Here is a 21,060-nt window from a genome sequence, read left to right as displayed (position 1 = left end):
CACGGCCAATTTTTCAGTTTTTGATTTGTTAAAGTTTGAAATATCCAATAAATGTTGTTCCACTTCATGATTGTGTCCCACTTGTTGTTGATTCTTCACAAAAAAATACAGTTTTATATCTTTATGTTTGAAGCCTGAAATGTGGCAAAAGGTCGCAAAGTTCAAGGGGGCCGAATACTTTCGCAAGGCACTGTAGCTAGGCCCCACACAACCTGGGCTATTGGCAGAGATGATTGAGCTGGAGGGTTGTGGAAGGTGGTGCATGTAGCTAGCTACTAGCTGTTCAGTGAGCCTGATCTGCAGGGGTGAGGAATTACGCTGTGGTCCTAGTACTTCTGGCAGCAGGGATGGGGGTACAGGGGGAACTCGGTGGGGGTGACGGCTGTGTTTTGTAAAATCCAGGCCTCCCTGGAACTCACCCAAGCCTGCTAGAGGTGGGGGTATCACAGCTGGGGGGCCAAGGGGGCCCAGGGAGCGGTAGGAGGACAGCTGGCAGAACAAGAGGGTGTGTTTATGTGCCTCCATTAGCACTATGAGCGTCCATGTGATTGAAGATCACAGTATCTCCTTTGTTCCCCTCTGCCTGATCTGCCGTGCTGGTCACAGATTGAGACTCTGTCTGGTCTCCAGTGCTGGTCACAGAGTGACTCTCTGTCTAGTGAGCGCTGGTGACTGTGGCCATTCACAGCATTCTGCACCTCAGCAGGGGGAGGGGAGGGGAGGGGGGGGGGGGGGAGGGAGATGCAGAGCTGTCTCTCCTGACAAGATCCCTCTGCACTGTGTCGGTCCTCCACCGTGGGCGTGTGTGTCCTGTGAATGGGAGGATGTTTGGGACCAGCACGTTAATTGCATTTTATTTATTAACCTTTTATTTTTTAACAGGGTGTCATATTGAGACCAAGTCTCTTTTTACAAATGAGCCTGCGCAATACAAACACACACGTCAATACAAAACACAATAAAAGTACTAAATTACTTCACTTAGATCATTCCCTACTAATGTTTTACATTCCCTACAGGGCAACAGGCAGTCAAGCCTGAGTCTCCCCTGCAACATGATCCACATCTGTGGAGCACAAAAACTAGTACCGTCTCTCCCTAAATCAGAAGCCACCCTTGGAACCTCTTGCACTATCCAATCTTGTGCTCTTGTACTGTATTCTATGGTGACCTTGACCAGTGTGGTCCGATACGTTGGCCGTTTCTGCAGGAGTGCTTTGTAAAGTAACAGAAGGGAATGCTGCCCTCTTCTTCTACGTACAGAGGCCCAACCCACCTTTTGATACAATACACAATGGTGAGTTCTAAAACCATCACCAGTCATTTTTATCTAACTAGGCAAGAACAAAGTCTTATTTTCAATGACAGCCTAGGAACAGTGGGTTAACTGCCTTGTTCAGGGGCATAATGACAGATTTTGACCTTGTCAGCTCGGGGATTTGATCTTGTTACCTTTCGGTTACTAGTCCAATACTCTGCATGCCTGTAGATTATATCCCGGTTATCTAAAACAGACAAATTGCCTGGACAACTTCCTTTCTATTATCAAAAGACAGACATGCTCTATTTCTGTAAAAATAATCACATTTTGATCATCAATTTCTTTACCAGCTCAGTAACATGCGTATTTATCATCTAGCCAGATACCAAGATCAAATTGTATTTGTCACGTGCCGAATACAACAGGTGTCGACCTGTGAAACCACTGTGAAATGCTGACTTACAAGCCCTTAACCAACAATGCAGTTTAAAGAAAAATAAGAGTTAAGAAATAATATATTAAATGAACTAAAGTAAAAAAAAAATAAGTAACACAATAAAATAACAACGGCTCTATGTAGAGGGGGTACCGAGTCGATGTGCGAGGGTACATGTACAGGTTAGTCAAGATATTTACCAGAGGGAACTCTGTTTGGATTTGTGTTCTGTTCAGGCTAGTAATTTCAAGGTCACTTCAGGCAACGTTATGTGACCTAGATGTTACGGGACCTAGATAATAGCATGGATTTAGTTTTGTTTACATTAAGTATTAACTTAATATTCAAGAGGGACTTCTGTAAGGCATGACGGTGCCAGAAGCCCTGGAGGCAGTGCTGTAATGCACCGTCATGTCTATAATGTCACTGCTACTGCAGAGTATTACTGCCTGTGATCAGTCATCACAGCTAACTGGAATTCTAATAGCTAGAGGATAATAGCCTGCCTCGGCTTTATTCTCAAAGACATGTCTGCATCCCAAATGGCACCCTATTCCCTTTATTGTGCATTACTTTTGACCAGTGCACTACAAAGGGATCAGGGGGCCATTTGAGACACATACAATGGTTATTGTTAAAAGTGTATGTCCCAATTAGATTTATGGGCCAATGAGAAATGAAACTGCTGCTGTGTGAATCCTCCTGCATACCAAGGTGAACCTTTCTGTTTATAAAATGCACTGTGTGTGTGTGTGGCTTACAGCATGTTTATTTTTGTTGCTCTAAAGAATGCATTATTTTCCTGTTACAGTGGGAATGGGGTGGAAGGAGAGGAGGAATATGTCTCTCTCCGTTGCCTTGTCATGACAACTCCTGAATACATTGATTATCACTAGTCTGTGTCACTTACACTGCTGTAGCAAAGAGATTTCCCTTATTCAGGTTCTGAAGGACTTTCCTTTGACTTACTTTTTGATTTCGATAAACACTTTCAGGGCTCCCACTGATGTTGAGGCCGACGGTCTCTGACTATCTCTGAAGCTTTTATTTCAAGTAGGACATGTAAAAATAGCAGCAAATCAATCCCAAACGTTCCCCGCTCGGGCTCTTTCAGGTCTCAATCTAGGGTAGCAGAAACCAACAGGGATTTGGTGACATGGGACAGTATATCTTCAGCACTGGCTGACTGACTGACTGTATGGCTGGCTGACTGACTGACTTTAAGGCTGTATTCCCATTTTCTTCCCATCAACTAGAAGTGTGCAATATTTACAAGCATGTCTCTCTGTTTGCCGCTGTCTTTCTGTCTGACACGCACACTTTCTCTCTCTTTATTTCAATTGGAAAATGGACTTATGCTTTGGCTATTCTTCAGAATAGTCTCAATTCATAAGAGCTTAGTTATTGAGCTACTATTGTTTAATTAGCCTTAATAAAGCTCCTGTCTAAATGCACTGTATTCACACATGAACCATTGTGTAGGTTTATGGTTGTTATGACATTAAAACTCTACAGCAGAATGACTGGGTCTCTTCTCCTATTCACTTTACTGTAGTATCGTTCCAAATGGCACCCCAATTCCCTATAGAGTGCACTACTTTGACCAGAGCCCTATGCCGTTTGAGACGCACCCTGTGTGTCTGTTGGAGACGCATCAGCCTGTTGTTGGGCAAGAAGAAGAAGGGTGTACTGGCACGTGAAGTGCAGTCGCAGTTATGATGTTTTTGTTTGCTGGTTCCCTCAGGGGGAAGAGGATTAGCTTATTTTAGGCTTGGGTTGTGTGTTCTTTTTCATCTCCATAAATGAGTGAAGCTAAGCGTTATGCGACAGTATTGTGCTTGCTTAATCCCTCTGCTCTTTCACTCCAATTATTGATTTGTAAAAAATATAAAATACCATTCAAAAGTTTGGGGTCACTTAGAAATGTCCTTGTTTTTGAAAGGAAAGCTTTTTTTTTACCATTAAAATAACATCAAATTGATCAGAAATACAGTGTAGACATTGTTAATGTTATAAATGACTATTGTAGCTGGAAACGGCAGATTATTTTAATGAAATATCTACATAGGCGTACAGAGGCACATTATCAGCAACCATCACTCCTGTGTTCCAATGGCACATTGTGTTAGCTAATCCAAGTTTATCATTTTAAAAGGCTGATTGATCATTAGAAAATAATTTTGCAATTATGTTAGCACAGCTGAAAACTGTTGTTCTGATTAAAGAAGCAATAAAACTGGCCTTTTTTTTAGACTAGTTGAGTATCTGGAGCATCAGCATTTGTGAGTTCAATTACAGGGTCAAAATGGCCAGAAACAAAGCACTTGCTTCTGAAACTCTTCAGTCTATTCTTGTCCTGAGAAATGAAGGCAATTCCATGCGAGAATTTGCAAAGAAACTGAAGATCTCGTACCTTCGCAGAACAGACCAGAATAGAAAGAGTAGGAGGCCCCGGTACACAACTGAGCAAAAGGACAAGTACATTAGTGTCTAGTTTTATTTATTTACTTCACAGAACTGTAAGCCTTTCGCCTCTTGTTAGCACCAATATAAATACTATATGAAAAGACTTGATGGGTGACTTTTTTTTTCTTCATTGGGCCACATATGATCTTCTGCTTGCTGTACATAGGCTAGGCTACATCCCACGAACAAAATGCTAAATGTTGCATTCAACAGTTTTCTGAGCAGTTTCGAAAAGAGTTTGACTCTCTGTTTCGAAAAGAGTTTGACTCTCTGTTTCGAAAAGAGTTTGACTCTCTCTGTTTCGAAAAGAGTTTGACTCTCTCTGTTTCGAAAAGAGTTTGCTGCAGTTCACCACAGTGGAATAAGTAATGATAGACTACGATCATCAGGGTTTTCTCTGCGGTCTGCTGAGTAATTTTAGCCATTTGGGGAAGTGGTGTGTCTCTCATTTTTGTTTTTAACATCCTATTCATATTCAGGCCATGTTTAACAATACATCCTTCTTCCCTTCCTTGAAGAAATCTCTGATCTAACATGGCTGGTTGGTTGAAGGTGATGTGATAGAACCACTGCTTATACCTAACTATTTTTGGTATTTGACAGTTATTACTAGCGTCATTCTCAAGGGGGTGTACTTGTAGATCAAGTTGCCTCACGCCCCAGCAACAGGAGATAGGCTCCTCCATATGGGCCGTTCTGGCTCAGACAAGGCTTACTTGCTTAGAGTACATCAGCTATTAGTAGGGCTGTCAGAGTTAATCAGTTACATTCGTGTAGTTTTAGTGCACACTTTTTAATCGTGATTAGTCGCATTGTCTGAAAGGGTTCAAAATACACGGAAAACAATAAAAATACCTCATATAAACAGTACCAGTTAAAAGTTTGGAGACACCTATTCATTTCAAGGGTTTTTCTTTTCTTTTTAATATTTTCTACATTGTAGAATAGTAGTTTTTGTAGTTTTCACTATGAATTAACACATATGGAATCATGTAGTAAACAAGAAAAGTGTTAAACAAATCTATAATATATTTTATATTTGAGATTCTTCAAAGTAACCACCCGTTGCCTTGGTGACAGCTTTGCACACTCTTGGCATTCTCTCAACCAGCTTCACCTGGAATGCTTTCCCAACAGTTTTGAAGGAGTTCCCACATATGCTGAGCACTTGTTGCCTGCTTTTCCTTCACTCTGTGGTCCAACTCAACCATCTCAATTGGGTTGAGGACGGGTAATTGTGGAGGCCAGGACATCTGATGCAGCACTCCATCACTCTCCTTCTTGGGCAAATAGCCCTTACACAGCCTGGAGGTGTGTTGGGTCATTGTCCTGTTGAAAAACAAATGACAGTCCCACTAAGCACAAACCAGATGGGATGGCGTATCACTGCAGAATGAGATGTGTCTGTTATTTTAACTATGCAAGCATTTCGCAACACCAGCAATAACACCTTCTAAACACGTGTATGCGGCCAATAGGATTTGATTTGAAGCATTTATGTGGGCTGCAATTTCTGAGGCTGTTAACTCCTCCAATGAACTTCTCTTCTGCAGCAGAGGTAACTCTGGGTCTTCCTTTCCTGTGACAGTCTCCATCAGAGCTTGTTTCATCATAGTGCTTTATGGTTTTTGTGACTGCACTTGAAAACGTAAAAAAAATCTTGACATTTTCTGGATTGACTGACTTTCATTTCATAATGATGGACTGTCATTTCTTTTTGTTTATTTGAGCTGTTCTTGCCATAATATTACCAAATAGGGCTATCTTCTGTATACCACCCCTACCTTGTCACAACACAACTGATTGGCACAAAAGCGTTAAGAAGGAAAGAAATTCCACAAATGTACTTTTAACAAGGCACACTTGTTTATTGAAATACATTCCAGGTGACTACCTCATGAAGCTGGTTGAGAGAATGCCAAGTGTGTGCAAAGGGTGGCCACTTTGAAGAATCTCAAATATATTTTGTATAACACTTTTTTTGGTTTCAACATTATTCCACTGTTATTTCATAGTTTTGATGTCTTTGCTATTATTCTACAATTTAGAAAATATATATTTTTTTACTCTTGAATGAGTAGGTGTGTCAACTTTTGGCTGGTACTGTACATCTAAAAACAACAATACCATGTCAAAACAGGTTGACATTGTGATTAAAGAAAGTGTGCTTTGTCAATTTATCACATTTAGCTAACCATTACTTTGGACAAAATCAAGACGCCAATATACTTGTAATGCTTTTTGTATAAAAAAATAATCTTAAATTACAGATCAATTTGAGCAAATTCTGAATCATACGGGAAGCCACAGAATACAGCCGAATATATAGAAACATCACAATTGGCAGCTAAACAGTGGATTCTACCAGGACAATCAGTCCTATGGACTAGCCTACATGGTTTATGCTAGCACTGAGCTGTGTGTGTGCCAGATAAAGTGAAAGCAGAGGGTAGTATTGATTTTGCCCTACAGTTACACGCACTGATTACGCAATGTTCAATTGGTGCTGTTGGACAGATTACTTAATGCATTGTTTTTTCCCCCAACGGAACCACTGTTTCATAAGCTGATCCGTGTCATTAAGGGTTTATTAATAGAATATGTTCATTTTTTAAATGTTAAACTGTTTTTTTTCGGCACTCATCAGAAAAGCTGCCCACTTATTGTAGCGCTGCACTGCAGAGGGAGTGGGATGAGCGAGAGATCATGATCGTTCATGGTCACTCCACTATGGGGGTGGGTTTCTCCTAATGAATGGAGGTTTTTCTGCTGTTGGTCTTTCCTGGTATTCCTACGCCTATCCCACCTCTACATACCATCACCCGTGTCCTCCCTCCCTGAAAGGACAATAGAAATAGTCCCCTGTTCCCATGACTTCCTCCACAGACCAACCAAAAAGCCCCATTCATCCCAGGCCTACTGTAGGTCACGTGAACCGGGAGTGCTTTTGTGTGCTGTGTGGTCCTGCCCCCTCCTCCCACCCTCTCAAAGAAGAAGGGTCGAGCCGAGCGTGCATTTACATTTTCCGGGTGGCTCGCCCCCCCCTTGGAGGTTGCTGACTTTTGCTCCTGCAGGGTGAGGTTTGATGAAAACCCCTCAAGAGGAAGAGTGGGTCAGGAAAGTCACTACCACTTTCCATGTTTCCCCCTCAAGTGCTCATGTTGTTCCACCTGATGTTGTTCCACCTGATGTTGTTCCACCTGAGGGTGTTCCACCTGATGTTGTGTTGAGACTAGAGGTCGACCGATTTATGATTTTTCAACACCGATCCGGTGTTAGTATTGCCAGTGTAACAGTATAGCTTCCGTCCTTCTCCTCGCTCCTCCCTGGGCTCGAACCAGCAACACAACGACAACAGCCACCATCGACGCAGCGTTACCAATGCAGAGCAAGGGAAACAACCACCCCAAGGCTCAGAGCGAGTGACGTTTGAAACGCTATTAGCGTGCGTTAACTAGCTAGCCATTTCACTTCAGTTACACCAGCCTCATCTCGGGAGTTGATAGGCTTGAAGTCATAAACAGTGCAATGCTTAACGCACAACGAAGAGCTCCTGGCAAAACGCACGAAAGTGCTGTTTGAATTCATGTTTACACACCTGTATCTGCCTACCATCGCTCAGTCAGATACTTGTATGCTCAGTCGGATTATATGCAATGCAAGACAAGCTAGATAATATCTAGTAATCTCATCAACCCTGTGTAGTTAACTAGTGATTATGATTGATTGTTTTTTTTATAAGATAAGTTTAATGATTGATTGTTTTTTATAAGATAAGTTTAATGCTAGCTAGCAACTTACCTTAGCTTACTGCATTCGAGTAACAGGCAGTCTCCTTGTGGAGTGCAACGAGAGAGAGGCAGGTCGTTATTGCGTTGGACTAGTTAACTGTAAGGTTAAAAAAATCGGCGCCCAAAAATACCGATTTCAGCAGTGTGGAGACATGGTAGAGTGAGGGGTGTTGTGTGTTCAGGGCCTAACCTCAGCAGTGTGGGGACATGGTAGAGTGAGGGGTGTTGTGTGTTCAGGGCCTAACCTGAGCAGTGTGGAGACATGGTAGAGTGAGCGGTGTTGTGTGTTCAGGGCCTAACCTCAGCAGTGTGGGGACATGGTAGAGTGAGGGGTGTTGTGTGTTCAGGGCCTAACCTCAGCAGTGTGGGGACATGGTAGAGTGAGGGGTGTTGTGTGTTCAGGGCCTAACCTCAGCAGTGTGGGGACATGGTAGAGTGAGGGGTGTTGTGTTTTCAGGGCCTAACCTCAGCAGTGTGGGGACATGGTAGAGTGAGGGGTGTTGTGTGTTCAGGGCCTAACCTGAGCAGTGTGGAGACATGGTAGAGTGAGGGGTGTTGTGTGTTCAGGGCCTAACCTCAGCAGTGTGGGGACATGGTAGAGTGAGGGGTGTTGTGTTTTCAGGGCCTAACTGATCTAGCAGCAGTGTGGAGACATGGTAGAGTGAGGGGTGTTGTGTGTTCAGGGCCTAACCTCAGCAGTGTGGGGACATGGTAGAGTGAGGGGTGTTGTGTTTTCAGGGCCTAACTGATCTAGCAGCAGTGTGGGGACATGGTAGAGTGAGGGGTGTTGTGTTTTCAGGGCCTAACCTCAGCAGTGTGGGGACATGGTAGAGTGAGGGGTGTTGTGTGTTCAGGGCCTAACTGATCTAGCAGCAGTGTGGGGACATGGTAGAGTGAGGGGTGTTGTGTTTTCAGGGCCTAACTGATCTAGCAGCAGTGTGGGGACATGGTAGAGTGAGGGGTGTTGTGTTTTCAGGGCCTAACTGATCTAGCAGCAGTGTGGGGACATGGTAGAGTGAGGGATATTGTGTTTTCAGGGCCTAACTGATCTAGCAGCAGTGTGGGGACATGGTAGAGTGAGGGGTGTTGTGTTTTCAGGGCCTAACTGATCTAGCAGCAGTGTGGGGACATGGTAGAGTGAGGGATATTGTGTTTTCAGGGCCTAACTGATCTAGCAGCAGTGTGGGGACATGGTAGAGTGAGGGGTGTTGTGTTTTCAGGGCCTAACCTCAGCAGTGTGGAGACATGGTAGAGTGAGGGGTGTTGTGTTTTCAGGGCCTAACTGATCTAGCAGCAGTGTGGGGACATGGTAGAGTGAGGGATATTGTGTTTTCAGGGCCTAACTGATCTAGCAGCAGTGTGGGGACATGGTAGAGTGAGGGGTGTTGTGTTTTCAGGGCCTAACTGATCTAGCAGCAGTGTGGAGACATGGTAGAGTGAGTTTAATTGAGGTCAAACACATGATAAAGCATTCCAGTGAGACTCATAAAATCCAGGCCTCATACAGTAGTCATCTACTGCCTTGGCATCCTCAGACCCTATGAGGCTAATAAACGCGGTCCTCTTGATAGTATTGGGATGTGTGTAAACCCCATTTTCTACAAGGGCAATACACTGTAGCTGTCTTTTTGTTGTTGAAATATTTAATTATGTCTGTTTTGAGGACCCAGATAATTTTTTTCCTGACCTGACTAGGAAAAACTCCAGACCCCAGGGATGAGATCCAGATAGGCCTGGTGGTGGTCGTGCTGTGTGATAAGAGCTCACATTCCATATCCCCGAGCTGCTCCTCCTCAAACATGTCGGACCTACTTTCCAAGCCCCTTCACTACTCTCCCAGCTATGTTGATTACACATCACTGTTAGCCAAGAGCCACGATAGCCTTGAGTCTTCTGGGAGTATCACAAATAGCAAGCCCACAATTATCAGAATTGGGTTTGATTTATATACAGTACCATAAAATCTTGTTCTGTAGGTCAGACTGAGGACTCTTCCCTAATCCTGTGAAATTGGAGGAGGAAAGTAAGGGTCCTTCTGACAGTGTTCCCTTAAGCTAAACTTGAGGTATTATTAAGTGCGAGATCCAGAGTTGCTTTTTACAAAACCCTTGTAACGTCTGTACACGCTACGGGCCGAGGTGTTTGGTGTTGCACTCCTTCCCTCTACAAATAAGAGCCGTCCATTTTGCGTTTCAGTAAATGTGGTGAGAATATTATTGTCCCCTCTCCAAGCCCTAGTTGGTTTGTTTCTTTCTCACCTACTCCCTACAAGTCTTTCTTGGGTTTGACAGACACTAGTGACTGGTGACTGAGCCAGATTTGCCTCAGTTTCATGCATAGCGCTCATTGTTCGAGACTAGGGCTGTGGTGGTCGGTAATTGTCAAGCAAATAACTGTCGGTCTCACGTTAATTAACAAACACATTTAGCATCTGGCTTCCACACAGCCTACAAGACACTGATGCAGACCTTTGGAACATCTACATTTTAAAAAGTCTAATAAATCCATGTCATATAGCCTACACCTTCACAATGAATTAATTCATTATTTTAGACAGGTCTGAAGAAGCATGATATGAAGAAAATGTAGTCTATTTCAGAATAACAGAATAGCATATGCTCAGTTGTCCTTATGTTAGATCCTGATGTGTCTATGCCTGCTCTGTTTTTTTTTGTGCAGGCTGTACACACATCATTAGTCTCTCATTCATTTGACAAGCACTTGATAATGCCTAGAATTTCACGGCGGCATCCCCTTTGTGGCCGTAATGCACCCTAAAAAAAATCCATGCCTTTGTTGTGCCTTTCTCCCTGAGTGCTGTGCGCTCTCCATCACATGATCAGATCTTTCTCACAGGCTACAAGTGAAGACAGACACATCGGGGACGCAACTGCTTGTGTCCTTATCCAATTCCGAGGTGCATATTGGAAAAATTGTCCACATTCACTTTTCGTCAGCCAACAAGATGAGTAGGCCTAACGAATAGCAAAAGCACTAGTCTGTCAATATACTATCCCCCCCATAGTACAAAAGTGGACCTATTCTGTGCGAGAAATAAATATTCCAAACAGTCTGGGACTGTAGTGGGATGCAATAGATCCCAAATTAATAGAACCACTAGAATCAACAAAAACAATTTACGCAATGTGGCTGACATAACAGATCAGAACATTTAGCTTAAAAATGTACATAAATATTAGGCTATTTCTTCACAATATAAGCGCTGCAATGCGCACATGGTAGCAGGCTATAAGCGCAAATGTTCCATTAGCTTGAAAACACCATTATCAAAAGTGACGGCAAATGTGATTATGAACGTAATGCTTTTACTATAAAAGTGCATTTTTATTATCTTCCCCAAACTTGAAACTCACTCGTTGCTTATGTATGCCAGTTAGACTCTAAACCTCTTGTAAAGCGGATTAATGTGCTTCATTTTAAGATGTTTTTTTGCCACATTAGTTGTGATACAAACCTTATCAAAACATATAGGCCTATGAGCTATGCTACATGTGGTGTGCAACTATTATTTGGAAAAAGTCGCAAAAACTGGATTTCTTATGCTGGGTTTCATTCACAAGTGTTAATAAACTCAGCAAAAAAAGAAACGTCCTCTCACTGTCAACTGCGTTTATTTTCAGTAAACTTAATGTGTAAATATTTGTAGGAACACAAGATTCAACAACTGAGACATAAACTGAACAAGTGCATGGGAAACAGTGTTTAAACCCTTTACAATGGAGATCTGTGAAGTTATTTCGATTTTTACGAATTATCTTTGAAAGACAGGGTCCTGAAAAAGGGACATCTCTTTTTTTGTTGAGTTTATATCATTCACAAGTGATAATATTGTCACCCATCAGACTATTCTTTATTTAATCGTGTCTTTACATATACTAAATAATATGCCGTTTTGATTTAGAATGGACCATTATCATGCACCTGTCTTGAAAGGGGCAGCGGGAAAAAATCCATGTCATCTATGCACTTAAAAAGCGGATGGAGGATGCTTTTCCCATCATTCATTTACCTGTCAGCCCGGTAGGCCATACTCCTGTTGTAAATATAAGCAATCAGCTTAATATTAGGAAAGTTGAGAAATAAATACAGTATGCTTAGCCTATAGAAAGATGATGGGATCCTCCTCTTTTTAGTAGAGTCCATCGTGTTTTCTCACGCAATTGCATAGCCTATAGAAATGTTCCACAACATGAGCTCATGGGCTCTCATGAAATGTTTGATTAGATTTTTCAATAACATTTGCATTGATGTCAGAGTGATTAGAGGGACAATAGAATGCTGAGTACCAGGCAGTTAGCAAGTTTGGTAGGCTACTAATGACCATGAGCAGCATCAGCGCTTGGAGAAGCCTGATTACCGTGACTGGAATTTGACTGCCTTCATGACTCGTGGCCGCCGGTATGGCGGTAATATGGTCACCTCAACAGCCCTTTTCAAGACACTTGATATTCACTCTCTCATACACTCACACACATTTGTGCTTTGGCTGTGTCTTAAGTTAACCCCTTGCTGCCAATCTAATTAGCCTTCTGCCCACAGTGTTTGTGTCTGAGTTTCAAGTTTTATTGTCATGTGCACAGTGAAATGCCTTTATTTCAGGCTCTTTTCCAACAATGCAGTAATCAATATCAGTAGTCAACATATTATACTGTAAAGTGTGTGTCTGTGCATGTGTGAGAGAGACCTGGTTTGATGAGCCCTGCAGCAGAAGGTCACACAGTCAGAGTGACTGAAGCCTGTGAGTCCTGTCTGTCTCCTGCTCTCGCTCTGCCCCCCCCCCCCCCCTCAATTCAATTTCAATTCAAAGGGCTTTATGGGCATGGGAAACATATTGCCAAACAACGTTGCCAAATCAAGTGAACTAGATTACTCACAAGTTTCAGAAGAATAGACACATTTCAAATGTCATTGTCAATATACATTGTTGTAATGATGTGCAAATAGTTAAAGTACAAAAGGGAAAATAAATAAACAATATCTCTCTCTCTCTCTATCCCTACACCCACTCTCTCCCTATATCTCCCCCCTCTCTTTCTTTCTCTCTCTCTCCCCCCTCTCTCTTTCCCTCTCTCTCCCCTCTCTCTATCCCTACACCCACTCTCTCCCTATATCTCCCCCCTCTTTCTTTCTCTCTCTCTCCCCCCTCTCTTTCCCTCTCCTCTAACACTCTCTCCCTATATCTCCCCCTCTTTCTTTCCCTCTCTCCCCCTCTCTCTTTCCCTCTCCTCTAACACTCTCTCCCTATATCTCCCCCCTCTTTCTTTCTCTCTCTCCCCCCTCTCTCTTTCCCTCTCTAACACTCTCTCCCTATATCTCCCCTCTCTTTCTCTCTCTCTCCCCCCTCTCTCTTTCCCTCTCCTCTAACACTCTCTCCATCAGTTCAGCATCCTCTGTGACTGTCTGGCAGTAGGAAGGCCTTTCAGTTTACAAACTCCTAATTGAGCTCCACTGTTATGTTTAAAGCTCATACCCCTGACCTCCCTGTTGAGAGATATTGCCTTATGTAATCATGGCATATTATTTTTAAATCTAAAGGGATCTGGGTTTGAACACTGCACATTTATGTTCAGCTTAGAGAGACAACCTGTGACATTATCTTATGTAATGTCTGTTTCAGTTAGTGTACACTACAGACTCTAAATGTGTCCCGAATTGCACCTTATTTCCTATTTAGTGCACTACTTTTGAACAGGGTCCGTAGGGCACTGTGTAGGGAACAGGGTGCTGTTTGGGATGCCACCTCTTTTTTTTACATTTATGTAACCTTTATTTAACTAGGCAAGTCAGTTTAAAAACAAATTCTTATTTACAATGACAGCCTACCCCAAATTCCCCTAACCCGGATCACGCTGGGCCAATTGTAGGACCCCCAATAACAGCCTGTAATCGAACCAGGGTCTGTAGTGATGCCTCTAGTACTGAGATGCAGTTCCATAGACCGCTGTGCCTCTCGAGTGCCCTCTAAATGCACTGATTTAGCAGTTGGATTATAGAGCAGAAAATGTTGCGTTAGGAGGCCCCGTTATGGATCGACTATAACTACACCGGAAGGATACGCCGACATTTAACACTCATCATAGACCAAAACAATGTTGTGATTGGGTAACTGATGCTTATGTGTAGGCTGGTAGAGTTCCAATGGGAGATGCATCATATCACATCTCATTCTTTAAACAAAAACACCCTCAGGTACTAGCTACCATTGTATTATTTTAACAAAGAACATACTAGCTAGTAAAGCCCTTGTTATGTGTGCTGCTTGGCACTTGCAGTTAGAGAACTTTTGTTGTGTGGGCATGTTTCTGCTCTGGAAGCACAGTTCATTTTTATTATCATCTTCCCACAGAGCATCCCTAACCGTGTGACATTCCTTCCCTGTCAAGGACTCTTCTGAGTGGGGACAAGTCCCCCCCCCCCCCCCCCCCATATTCTCCCAGGCCCCTCCAAGGCTCCTGCTCGGGAGAGTATGGGGAGGAACAGTACAGTACATTGCTGTAGGCTAATTGGTTTCCTTAGCATAATCGGCTCATCTCCATGGAGACGGCGGCTAACTAGTGCTCTACGATAGCTCTGTGGTGAGCAGGGCTGGAGGAGGGAGCAGGCCGTTTTTAGAACTGTCGTGTGGAAAAGTACTTTGGGGAGCGATGAAGTAGTGGTGGTTTACTTAGAAAATAGTTTGGCATTGTGTGCATCCCTGGCTACGCCCTGAGAGAAGAGTAGCTTTCCATACCCAAATGCTCCAGTGAGATCTTCCAGTTCTTTAAATGAGTTAGCCTGCTAAAACATATGTTATGACAGTAACGCCTCTGGTTTTGTGGTCTCTAGAATTGTGTAGCTACACGGTATGTGAATCACGACCGCTCAGTCTTGTCAATTAGCATAGCAGAAGATTTCCCCCTCGCACGGGAATGCACTGAATGTAGGCCCCAACTGCTGAAACACAAATGACTCAATAAGGTGTAGTGAAATCCCAGCTAACACAGAATGTTCCTGCGACTTTCCCTTATATTCTCTAACTTCTTTTTTTAAATGTATTTCTTTTTTTACATATAACGCTGCCACGATGTTCTGGGAACCAACATTTGTTAGCTGGGATATATGTGCCTGTCTGACAACCTGTGATCTGTTCTGTCTGGGACAATTGTATAATAACAATTGTAAATGTCAAACAGGTGGTCGTGTTAAATGCTGTGAAAAGGAGAGATTGTGGTGAAATGTTAGATGTCTTATGAAACACATTATGTGAAACGGCTGAGCTCATTTGTCCTTTTGACCTGCCTGCCTCCTCTTTCTTTCTCTCCCTTCCTCCATCTCTCTCTCTGCTTAGTCTCTGTGGCCTTGTTGACCTATCTCTCCCTTCCTCCATCTCTCTCTCTGCTTAGTCTCTGTGGCCTTGTTGACCTACCTCCCTTCTGTGGCCTTGTTGACCTACCTCCCTCATCCTCAATCTCTCTCTTTCGCTCTCTTTCTCTCCATCACTTTCTCCACCTCTCTCTCGTTCTCTCTGGTCTCTGTGGCCTTGACAGCTCAGATACTCAGAGAGCCAGATGAGTTAGTTTTGAATCTGATCCCAGGTAAAAATCTGCTAGAAAACACACTACTCCAGTATTTGGCTTTGTGGTAGAGATGAGTAGGGACTCGAGGGAGTTGGGGCCTCACTAACCCTAGGGTGGGTTAAACATATGCTGTGTGTCAGACTTCACACACTGACACTGGCCAACTAAGACGTCAGCCCCCGACACTTGTAATGGGTGCAGTGAAGTAGCTGTAAGCACCAGACCTGGGTTCAAGTAGCATTTGTCTTCTTTCAAATACTGTATCTGCGCTGGATTGAGCTTGCCTGGCACAATGGAACCCAAGGAATAGATAACTTTACAGGTAGACGATCAAATGCTCAAAGTATTTTTGTAAAGATTTCAAATACCATTTGAACCTAGGTCTGGTCAAACTTCACTGAGACTTCCCAACTAAGACGTCAGTCCCAACACTTAGTTCAATGAGGCTGTAATGTTAAGATCCTGTCAGGTTTTGGCTCATTCTCCCACCACCGTGCAAGTTGTTCTTATAGTCTATGGCAGCAGTGAGACAATAGGGCAGCCAGAGGTGGAAGTGAGAGCTTGGCTATGTCCCAAATGACACCCTATTCTCTATCTAGTGCATTCCTCCTTACTGATGGGCCCTTGTCAAAAGTAGCGCACTACATAGAGAATAGGATGCCGTTTGGGACGAAACCCTTGTGGTATTGGGTAATGGAACATGGCTCCCTCTGCTCAGAGCTCTGACTAGACTATGTTGACCCCACACCAGGGTAATGTTCAGTAGGCAAACACTGTGGAATGTTCCAGATAGAAATGACATAAATAGAGCTGGCGTGATTCCTTATTGTACGTGTTAGAGGCATGTTTATTCTAAATAATGTATTTTCAATCTGAATGTTCCCTACTGTTGTGCCCTGCTGAATGCTGACCAGTACATGTACTAGTATAGTGTAGCTGTGTGACACAATGTTTTTCATGTTGAGGTAACTTCCTGTGAGCAAGTCGTGTAAGCTGTTTCTCCAACGGTTGTCTCGTCTTTTAATTTCTCTGCTTTTTTTCAACGTTCTGTTTTGCTACAGACCTGTTTCCTCTTCTCTAGACAAACGCCTACTTCCTCCTTCTGTTAACCTCTCTCTCTTGCTTTTTTCTGTCTCTGTGCACAAGGAGAGGCACTTTGAAGTTTAGTTTAAAACCCTTGCTCTTGTGACTGCTGAACATCGAAGGATGCTTATTGTATTTGTGGCTAGCTAGTGTTAGTGGGGATTTTGTTTAGTTTTGTTTTGTTGTGGATTTGAAACAAGACTTATTGGAGGGTGGACCCGCGGGTGGAACTCGCTACCTGCTTGTCGTCAAGGTTTCCGGGTGAGTCCCTGGTCTTCTCTTCTTGTTGTGTACTCACTACTCAGGCTGGAGTAGGGTGCGTTGGGCCGAAGGGTAGGGCCCTCATTTTAGGGCCGCCCTCCTCTGCCCTCCCCACCCCCTGTGCCCTCTAACCCCCCTGGGCACTGACCCTATTCAGACTACAGTATTATAATTATTATAAATCACGAGCCATTTTGAGTGTACCCATGAGTTTACCAGTTTGGTTTCCCCTGACAGGTCAGCTATGAAATAGATTGTTTAGACAACTACATAACAGACAGAAATCGAAATAAAAGCATTGGCTGTGCAGCTCATTAGATATGGATTTGGCTGTTATAGTTGTTTAGTCACACCTCTGGATTGACGCAGACGTTTTCTATGACTCATTTATTTTATTCAGGATGGTGACAATGAAATGTATATTGTTGCTGACTCACTTTGTTATTGGTGAACCCCTTTTGGTTTCACCGTCTGGGTTCACTGTTTTCATGACACTACCCCCCCATACCTGTAAGACCTTGACTGCATTCCAAATGGCACCCTATTCCCTACCAAATGGCACCCTATTCCCTACCAAATGGCACCCTATTCCCTACCAAATGGCACCCTATTCCCTACCAAATGGCACCCTATTCCCTACCAAATGGCACCCTATTCTCTACATAGTGCTCTACCTTTGACCAGAGCCATATGGGCACTATAGAGGGAATAGGGTGATATTTGGGATGCAAATATATGTAGTAAATGTAGTAGCCTGCATCGCTCCATGTCACACATATCTACGCTGCTTCCAGGAGTGTACAGTACATACATACTTACATACACAATGTTAGTCTATTTAACCAACACAAGTTTAGAGAATTACTGTCCCCTCGGCAGGCGTGTTGTGTGCCTCGGCTGAGTTAATACAGTGCTGTTAATTGCTGTGAGAGCTGTTGTCGGCCCTTTGGCACAGATTACTGACAGGATATCCTGCTTGCTGCACTAGAAACAAGGGCATGTTTGTGAAACAAAGCGGCCTGTTGAGAAAGAGACAGTTACTAGTAGCAACCTGCTGAGACCGACAGTGTAGTAGTAGTAGTAGTCTGCTGAGACAGTAGTAGTAGTCTGCTGAGACAGTAGTAACCTGCTGAGACAGTAGTAGTAGTCTGCTGAGACAGTAGTAGTCTGCTGAGACAGTAGTAGCCTGCTGAGACAGTAGTAGCCTGCTGAGACAGTAGTAGCCTGCTGAGACAGTAGTAGTAGTAGTAGTCTGCTGAGACAGTAGTAACCTGCTGAGACAGTAGTGGAACTTCAAACTTTCCTCCTTCTCCACTGCTGTCCTGTTTGTGTGTGCTTGTCTGTCATTGCCAACTGTCTTTAGCAAACTGGGTGGGACTGAAAGAGATGCTCTTTGAGAGAGGGAATGAGTAATGTTTTATTAATTGATGATTTCTCCACATGATTTCTCACAATGATGTTCAACTTTGAATTTGCTGCCTGTCACTCACAACATGTCCTGTTCCCTTTTGTTGCAGCTCTGCCATGTTTCCCTCCAGTGCCCTCCTCTCTGTCTGTTTCTCTTCCTCTTTTCATGATTCATTGTTTTGTCTACCACCCAGGGGGAACTCTGATAGGGGTATGTGGGCACAGTTTCACAGGGCAAAGAGAATAAATCTAACTTTCAATGAGCTCTTACGAGGGATTTTCCTGTGGGTGCTTCTGTGTGAATAAAAAAGACAGTACTTAGGCCAACTGTGTGTGTTTGTGTGAGACACTCCCTCATGGTGTAACAGGACACTGAAAGCATGGCTAGAGCGTGGCCGTGTGTGAACTGGCTTGAAGCAGGTGTTTCAGTGTGTCTCTTACGGTTTGTGATGGTGTCATAATTGTAGCGGGTGTCTCATCATGTGTGTGTCTCTGTGTCACTCCATCTCTCTGTGTGTGTTTCCGTCTCGTAGGCGATGATAACTCACTGTGCCTGTCTGTGTCACTCCATCTCTCTGTGTGTGTTTCCATCTCGTAGGCGATGATAACTCACTGTGCCTGTCTGTGTCACTCCATCTCTCTGTGTGTGTTTCCGTCTCGTAGGCGATGATAACTCACTGTGCCTGTCTGTGTCACTCCATCTCTCTGTGTGTGTTTCCGTCTCGTAGGCGATGATAACTCACTGTGCCTGTCTGTGTCACTCCATCTCTCTGTGTGTGTTTCTGTCTCGTAGGCGATGATAACTCACTGTGCCTGTCTGTGTCACTCCATCTCTCTGTGTGTGTTTCCGTCTCGTAGGCGATGATAACTCACTGTGCCTGTCTGTGTCACTCCATCTCTCTGTGTGTGTTTCCGTCTCGTAGGCGATGATAACTCACTGTGCCTGTCTGTGTCACTCCATCTCTCTGTGTGTGTTTCCGTCTCGTAGGCGATGATAACTCACTGTGCCTGTCTGTGTCACTCCATCTCTCTGTGTGTGTTTCCGTCTCGTAGGCGATGATAACTCACTGTGCCTGTCTGTGTCACTCCATCTCTCTGTGTGTGTGTTTCCGTCTCGTAGGCGATGATAACTCACTGTGCCTGTCTGTGTCACTCCATCTCTCTGTGTGTGTGTTTCCGTCTCGTAGGCGATGATAACTCACTGTGCCTGTCTGTGTCACTCCATCTCTCTGTGGCCTTTGTTTCTTACACAGATAAAGGTTCCTGGCTCCTTTGTAAGTTGTCTGTAGCACGGTGTCACACTCTGGCCCCTTGGTGAGCCACAGTCCTTTGTGGAGGTGTCAGATGGAGTGCTGGGGTTTAAGGCTCTTTTGAAATCTATACAAGGTGTCAGCCCACAGTACCCCCCCTCCCAGCTGTTTAGGGAAGTTGAAGAGGTTTATACACTACCGTTCAAAAGTTTGGGGTCACTTAGAAATGTCCTTGTTTTTAGAAGAAAAGCACTTTTTTTTGTCCATTTAAAATCAAATTGATCAGAAATACAGTATAGACATGTTTAATGTTGTAGCTGGAAACGGCAGATAAAAAAAATAATGGAATATCTACATAGGTGTACAGAGACCCATTATCAGCAACCATCACTCCTGTGTTCCAATGGCATGTTGTGTTAGCTTATCCAAGTATATAATTTTAAAAGGCTAATTGAGCATTAGAAAACCCTTTTGAAATTATGTTAGCACAGCTGAAAACTGTTTAAAGAAGCAATAAAACTGGCCTTCTTTAGACTAGTTCAGTATCTGGAGCATCAGCATTTGTGGGTTCAATTACAGGCTCAAAATGGCCAGAAACAAAAAACTCACCAGTCTCTATGTCAACAGTGAAGAGGCGACTCCGGGATGCTGACCTTCTAGGCAGAGTTCCTCTGTCCAGTGTCTGTGTTCTTTTCCCCATCTTAATCTTTTATTGGCTAGTCTGAGATGTGTCTTTTTCTTTGCAACTCTGCCTAGATGGCTAGAAAATGTCCTCTGGTCTGATGAAACAAAAATAGAACTCTTTGGCCATAATAACCATCATTATGTTTTGTGGAAAAGGGGTGAGGCTTGCAAGCCGAAGAACACCATCCCAACCGTGAAGCACAGGGGTGGCAGCATCATGTTGTGGAGGTGCTTTGCTGCAGGAGGGACTGGTGCACGTCACAAAATAGATGGCATCATGAGGGAGGAAAATTATGTGGATATATTGAAGCAACATCTCAAGAGGTTCCCGTCAGGAAGTTAAAGCTTGGTCGCAAATGGGTTTTCCAAATGGACAATGAGTCACGCCCTGACCTTAGAGATCCTTTTTATTCTCTATTTTGGTTAGGTCATGGTGCGACTATGGTGGGCAATCTAGTTTTCCTATTTCTTTGTTTGGCCTGGTATGGTTCCCAATCAGAGGCAGCTGTCTATCGTTGTCTCTGATTGTGAATCATACTTAGGCAGCCTTTTCCCCACCTTAGTTTGTGGGATCTTGTTTTTGGTACTGTGCTGTTTAGCCCTACTAGACGTTATGTTTCGTTTTGTATTTGTTGTTTTTTTGGTGTTCATTTAATAAATTCAAATGTGGGCCTACCACGCTCCACCTTGGTCTGATTCCCTTCCATCGACGAACGTAACACAATGACCCCAAGCATACTTCCAAAGTTGTGTCAAAATGGCTTAAGGACAACAAAGTCAAGGTATTGGAGTGGCCATCACAAAGCCTTGACCTCAATCCCATAGAAAATTTGTGGGCAGAACT

The 21,060-nt window shown here is 43.6% G+C and overlaps 1 protein-coding gene across 6 annotated transcripts in view; it reads left to right on the top strand.

The window, feature by feature from the left end:
• Window positions 1-21,060, top strand: part of LOC110496650 (engulfment and cell motility protein 1) — a 178,870-nt gene that overhangs the window by 18,458 nt on the left and 139,352 nt on the right. The window contains exon 1 of one of the 6 annotated variants that reach the window (XM_036953430.1): window positions 16,601-16,875. The exons of the other annotated variants lie outside the window; for them this stretch is intronic. The gene's annotated coding sequence lies outside the window, so the exon portion shown is untranslated. Of the gene's footprint in view, window positions 1-16,600; window positions 16,876-21,060 lie in introns of those variants that run through there. 6 annotated transcript variants of the gene reach the window in all.

Source organism: Oncorhynchus mykiss, chromosome 18, assembly GCF_013265735.2.
Source record: "Oncorhynchus mykiss isolate Arlee chromosome 18, USDA_OmykA_1.1, whole genome shotgun sequence".
NCBI lineage: Eukaryota > Metazoa > Chordata > Actinopteri > Salmoniformes > Salmonidae > Oncorhynchus > Oncorhynchus mykiss.
This window is presented reverse-complemented; position numbering and strand designations above follow the sequence as displayed.